Here is a 6,937-nt window from a genome sequence, read left to right on the forward strand (position 1 = left end):
GCTAGATCAATACAAAACTGGTCATAGGTAAGTGATACAAGTGCAAGACGACGACTATTAAATAAGAAGGAATACTTATTAGTATGTCCGTCATATTTAACTTCTCGCCTCGACATCCATGCTTTGCCCAACAACACATGTGTCACTTGAATTGGGACTACATCACACAACACCTCGTCCACATATTTGCCAATTTGAATAGGTACAAGTGTGCGCTTAGTAACCCAACCAACACCATGAGTACTCATCAACTTGTACGGTCGAAGATGATCAATGGTTGGAAGATTTAATTTCTCAACCATGATAGCACTTGCAAGGTTGACTTCACAACCCCCATCAATGGCCAAGCTACAAGTTTTATCTTTGACACCGCAACGGGTATAAAACCAACCAAGCAACTGAGATTTGACGAGGTCCAATTGCTCATCTACACCACGTAATGCCACTTCTTTGACTCCCTTAGGATCCGGAAGACAATGTTGTGGGCTAGCTTTTATGCGTCTTGTATTCGCCATGACGTATGAGGGAACTGACACGGTCCTCGATCAACACGTTTCGAGACACGTAGCACGTTTGCCCAAGGATCTAGCGAGGTTGTCCAACGCTTGGCTTGCGGGACCTCGGTAGAACGATGACTCCGAGATGAAGGTTAATACTCCAGGGAATAGGTCGGTAGAACAATCAAGGACAAGACGCAAGATTGCTCAATCACCCTTGCCAGAAGCAAGTAAAGCTCAAAATTCTCACAAGGAAGAAAGTCGAAAAACTAAGTAATTTTAATCATAAAACGTCTACCTAAAACCTTACAAAGCAAGCCTTTTTATAGGCTAAGAGTTACTAAAACCCTAAGGAAAACCAGGAAAAGGGGAATTCGACCATCTTGGGATCAAGATGGGCCGGCCCATGCTCTACTAGAACAACTAATCTAACTCTCAATTAAACACTAAAGCCTAAGGCCCTATTCGGCCAACTAACTCGGAGGCCCACTTGACTCTTCATGGGCTTGGATCGTGGTGTAGATAACTTGATTGTCTCCTTCCAAGCCTTCAATATCTGTATGGACTCCATGTTGGTCTTGGACAATTCGAACAAGGGCTTGGAGGGATTCTTTGAAGAGCTTGGCTTGTGCACGCGTGACTGGGCCCAATGGAACTCGGACTGGGTCATTACTTGGGCTAAGGTCCGTGCGCACATCAGTCCCCTCCACTTGAGAAGGATTCGTCCTCAAATCTGGATGGAAATGGATGATAACTACAAGAGTTGGTAGTATGAACCCCAAATCTAATGCCACCACATATTACCAAGAAAAACTCATGGCTTTACTCCAATGGTTCCTCATGTTCGTATCATTCCCCTCCTCTTGAAAGCAATTTGCCCACAAATTGAATCACGAATGGTGACAAGACGAGTCGCACGCCTTCGACTCAATCTTGTTAGGATGGCTATAGATGTCATCCAATGCAAAACCCACGTGCTAAGTTGGAAAATTACCCTTGTCGAACCTCGAATCTCATAAACCATCTATAGTTTCTGGCCGGATTCCTGGCCGGATTCAGTCCAGTGCTCTTCGGTCAAAAATTTTTCTTTTTGCCGTTTGAAAGCCGAATCGTTCCGAAGTCCAACCAAACATCAACCAAACATGAATACATTGAAATTCAACATTTACAATCACATTGGCATGTCAAAAGCTATTCATCATGGATACACATGTTCGGTTTGCCAATCAAAAGGTGAACCCAATACACATTAGGGTTTCATGCAAAGAGCTATTCAAAATAAACATATACATGGCTCAATTTGGCAACCAACAAGTATGATCCTTTCTCAAAATAGTCATTTTCCCTGTAAGGAAAACAAATGGAACGGAGTGAGCTAAAGCTCAGTGAGCAACTATCACATAATCAACAAAGATCACTTAACCTTATACTTTCATCTCAAGTACGCAATTAAGAAATAAGACAAGTCGGTAAAAGGATACGGACGGCTCTCAAGAGCCCATTTCCACACTTATATTCTTGATCCAATCTCATTGACTCTCCGTCAACGTTTATGAGTACCAACCGTAGAACCCACTTCACTCCCATCCCTTCCACCAAACATACCCCAACCGGGCCCGCACTCCAATCAGTAGCTTTTGGTAATACTCGAGTATACCGGAATCAAGAGTCTCATTACTACAAGATTCCCCAGTACAGTCCCCGTGGCATGTCAATTTTCACGACCAAGCCCTCGCCGGCTCGATTCAATTGACTACCTACGGGGTTGAGCTCAGTAATACAGTAAGGCCGTTGGATATTCGTCCAAACGACACCAAATCAGTTTTCCATGAATGGAATTCAATATCTCATATAGCAAGTGCAGTATTTCAGTGAAACGGTAAACAGTCATTCACAGGAATAAAAGGAATGAGGGCGGTCAAGTACACCCTCACCCTAATCATTTCCAATAGCCAAACAAGCCTTCAAGGCATCACAATCACATATAGCAAAGCCACATTATAAACATCCAAGTGAGTAGTATACTCACTTATCAATTAAGTGTTGTTTCAAGCACTTCCATCAAGAGAATGTCGTGAACCACCGTCACGCCCTAGAACACGTAAACAAGTACAATGAGACTCGATAACGAGTCATAAAGCCAAGCCAATTATAACCCAATAGGGTTTCATATGCATAAACAAGCATAATAGCAAACCAGAAATTTCAGCAAAGGGAACTCATTTGATCCAACAACAAAAACAGTTTTCGCCTCCTAATGCGGTAATGGCACAAAATGCGTTACACTTATCGGATGAGGGCGTAAGACCCACCATCTCGAAGCTAAAAGACAGGGCTACAACAATGTAGAAGGCCACTCAGTCCAAATCCTAGCACAACTAGGTCAAAAATGCAGAAAACCAAGCCAGAACCGTAATTGCAGGTTCCCAAATCACACAAAACTGTAATCAGTCCAAGTCAGTCTATACAGGTCCAAATGCATTGATTCCAAAGGAGTATGATAGATAAGACATCAAGCTACATTTCATAAGAAGACACCAACATCAAAATCCAAACCAATTCCAGTCAAAACAGACGATTACAATCGCAGATCGCACATTCTGATCACCCAGAACAGTAACAGTAAAATCGACATATCTCACTCTACACAACTCCAAATGACCTGAAATTTTACAGGAACCTCAACCACATCAATACCTACAACTTTCATGTTTTGAGAAAAAGCCAATTCGGCCTCTAAGCCTGAGATACAAAACCGGACAGAAAAGGGGGTTGAAGAACCCTAACTTTTCTCATTTCCCTCCAAACCCAAAATTGGTTGCCTTTATCACTAATTCACACCTACTAGAGTCTTTATAAGCCATTGCCAATCATCAAAAATAGCCACAACATCCCATTCATATTAAACCAGAAAATTCCTCAAAAATATAAAAACTTCACCAAATCACTTCAAATCAAGAAATAAATCACACATTCCATCACTCAAGCCACCATTAGGCACAAAATAAGCATCATTAGATATAAGAGGATGTTCAATCATCACTTACCTAGTAAACAAGAGAAGAGGAGTTGTAGACCACCTTAGCTCTTCCAAAAACTTCACCAAACTCACCACTAACACTAAATGGAAAGATTGTATGGAGTGGAAACTAGTTGGTGTGATTGATTTGGATGATTTGAGCTAGTGGAAAGCTTGAAGATTGAAGAAGTTTTCTTCCTTCTTGGCAAGAGAGAGGGCCGGCCACAAGGTGAAAGAAAATGGTGATTTTTTTGTGAAATTTTTAGATATTTAACCAATTTTGGTCAAAAGTCAAAAAAGGTGAATAGTGTTCTTAAGTCAAAACCAATCACCAAGTGACACGTGGCACTTCATTAATGCATTCCTATCCTTTCTTTTCTCTCTCACATCAATCATTTCACACACTCTACTTATCTCTTAACACCCGATAAATTTTACACAGTATCCGAAACTTCACCTTATTGGCCGAACTTATCTCTATGGACTCCAATGATCTTGATCGTTTGTGGTCATGAGGTAAGGGTCCTCAAAGTGGTGTGAAGTTTATCCCACGAAATCGAACTCCGGCCCGAACACCCTTGCAAGGCCCCAAGGCGGATTTGGTGATGTTGGAGATTCATGTGGACTAAGTGCAAGATGAAAATCATAATGGTCATTGAGGTACTTGTTCTTGAAACGAACCCTTGGTACACAACCATCCCCAAAATGTGGAGTGTTCCCTTCAAGATAAGCTCAAAGCAACTCCCCTTTGGTGTGGACTGATTTGAGTTGACATTGTTCCATGAATGGATACAAACGGGGTTTAACTCTTGGAGTACCAAACTCCATGGAGGCTTGCAAAGTCTACAATTGATTTTGGAATGGAACACACCAAGATCAGCTCAACTTGCCTTTGCTTGATCTCTATAAAAGAAGAAACACTAAACAAAGCAAGGTAAGTTCGTTAGGAAAATAATAGGCCTTCACCGGGTTGCTCAAGATCAGCCCACTTTCTCTCTTTTCTTCCTTTTTACCACCCATCTCATCAGATTTTTCCATCTCTTTGTCTATTTCAACAGCTGACCCTTTCATCTCATTGCTTTCAACTCCCTCGGTTTTTATCTCTTCAGGCACAATTCCCTCATCTAGCTTTTTCTCCATTCTATAACGCTCAACCTCACTTTTCATGTGTGCTAGATCAATACAAAACTGGTCATAGGTAAGTGATACAAGTGCAAGACGACGACTATTAAATAAGAAGGAATACTTATTAGTATGTCCGTCATATTTAACTTCTCGCCTCGACATCCATGCTTTGCCCAACAACACATGTGTCACTTGAATTGGGACTACATCACACAACACCTCGTCCACATATTTGCCAATTTGAATAGGTACAAGTGTGCGCTTAGTAACCCAACCAACACCATGAGTACTCATCAACTTGTACGGTCGAAGATGATCAATGGTTGGAAGATTTAATTTCTCAACCATGATAGCACTTGCAAGGTTGACTTCACAACCCCCATCAATGGCCAAGCTACAAGTTTTATCTTTGACACCGCAACGGGTATAAAACCAACCAAGCAACTGAGATTTGACGAGGTCCAATTGCTCATCTACACCACGTAATGCCACTTCTTTGACTCCCTTAGGATCCGGAAGACAATGTTGTGGGCTAGCTTTTATGCGTCTTGTATTCGCCATGACGTATGAGGGAACTGACACGGTCCTCGATCAACACGTTTCGAGACACGTAGCACGTTTGCCCAAGGATCTAGCGAGGTTGTCCAACGCTTGGCTTGCGGGACCTCGGTAGAACGATGACTCCGAGATGAAGGTTAATACTCCAGGGAATAGGTCGGTAGAACAATCAAGGACAAGACGCAAGATTGCTCAATCACCCTTGCCAGAAGCAAGTAAAGCTCAAAATTCTCACAAGGAAGAAAGTCGAAAAACTAAGTAATTTTAATCATAAAACGTCTACCTAAAACCTTACAAAGCAAGCCTTTTTATAGGCTAAGAGTTACTAAAACCCTAAGGAAAACCAGGAAAAGGGGAATTCGACCATCTTGGGATCAAGATGGGCCGGCCCATGCTCTACTAGAACAACTAATCTAACTCTCAATTAAACACTAAAGCCTAAGGCCCTATTCGGCCAACTAACTCGGAGGCCCACTTGACTCTTCATGGGCTTGGATCGTGGTGTAGATAACTTGATTGTCTCCTTCCAAGCCTTCAATATCTGTATGGACTCCATGTTGGTCTTGGACAATTCGAACAAGGGCTTGGAGGGATTCTTTGAAGAGCTTGGCTTGTGCACGCGTGACTGGGCCCAATGGAACTCGGACTGGGTCATTACTTGGGCTAAGGTCCGTGCGCACATCAGTCCCCTCCACTTGAGAAGGATTCGTCCTCAAATCTGGATGGAAATGGATGATAACTACAAGAGTTGGTAGTATGAACCCCAAATCTAATGCCACCACATATTACCAAGAAAAACTCATGGCTTTACTCCAATGGTTCCTCATGTTCGTATCATTCCCCTCCTCTTGAAAGCAATTTGCCCACAAATTGAATCACGAATGGTGACAAGACGAGTCGCACGCCTTCGACTCAATCTTGTTAGGATGGCTATAGATGTCATCCAATGCAAAACCCACGTGCTAAGTTGGAAAATTACCCTTGTCGAACCTCGAATCTCATAAACCATCTATAGTTTCTGGCCGGATTCCTGGCCGGATTCAGTCCAGTGCTCTTCGGTCAAAAATTTTTCTTTTTGCCGTTTGAAAGCCGAATCGTTCCGAAGTCCAACCAAACATCAACCAAACATGAATACATTGAAATTCAACATTTACAATCACATTGGCATGTCAAAAGCTATTCATCATGGATACACATGTTCGGTTTGCCAATCAAAAGGTGAACCCAATACACATTAGGGTTTCATGCAAAGAGCTATTCAAAATAAACATATACATGGCTCAATTTGGCAACCAACAAGTATGATCCTTTCTCAAAATAGTCATTTTCCCTGTAAGGAAAACAAATGGAACGGAGTGAGCTAAAGCTCAGTGAGCAACTATCACATAATCAACAAAGATCACTTAACCTTATACTTTCATCTCAAGTACGCAATTAAGAAATAAGACAAGTCGGTAAAAGGATACGGACGGCTCTCAAGAGCCCATTTCCACACTTATATTCTTGATCCAATCTCATTGACTCTCCGTCAACGTTTATGAGTACCAACCGTAGAACCCACTTCACTCCCATCCCTTCCACCAAACATACCCCAACCGGGCCCGCACTCCAATCAGTAGCTTTTGGTAATACTCGAGTATACCGGAATCAAGAGTCTCATTACTACAAGATTCCCCAGTACAGTCCCCGTGGCATGTCAATTTTCACGACCAAGCCCTCGCCGGCTCGATTCAATTGA

Source organism: Coffea arabica, chromosome 11e (assembly GCF_036785885.1).
Source record: "Coffea arabica cultivar ET-39 chromosome 11e, Coffea Arabica ET-39 HiFi, whole genome shotgun sequence".
NCBI lineage: Eukaryota > Viridiplantae > Streptophyta > Magnoliopsida > Gentianales > Rubiaceae > Coffea > Coffea arabica.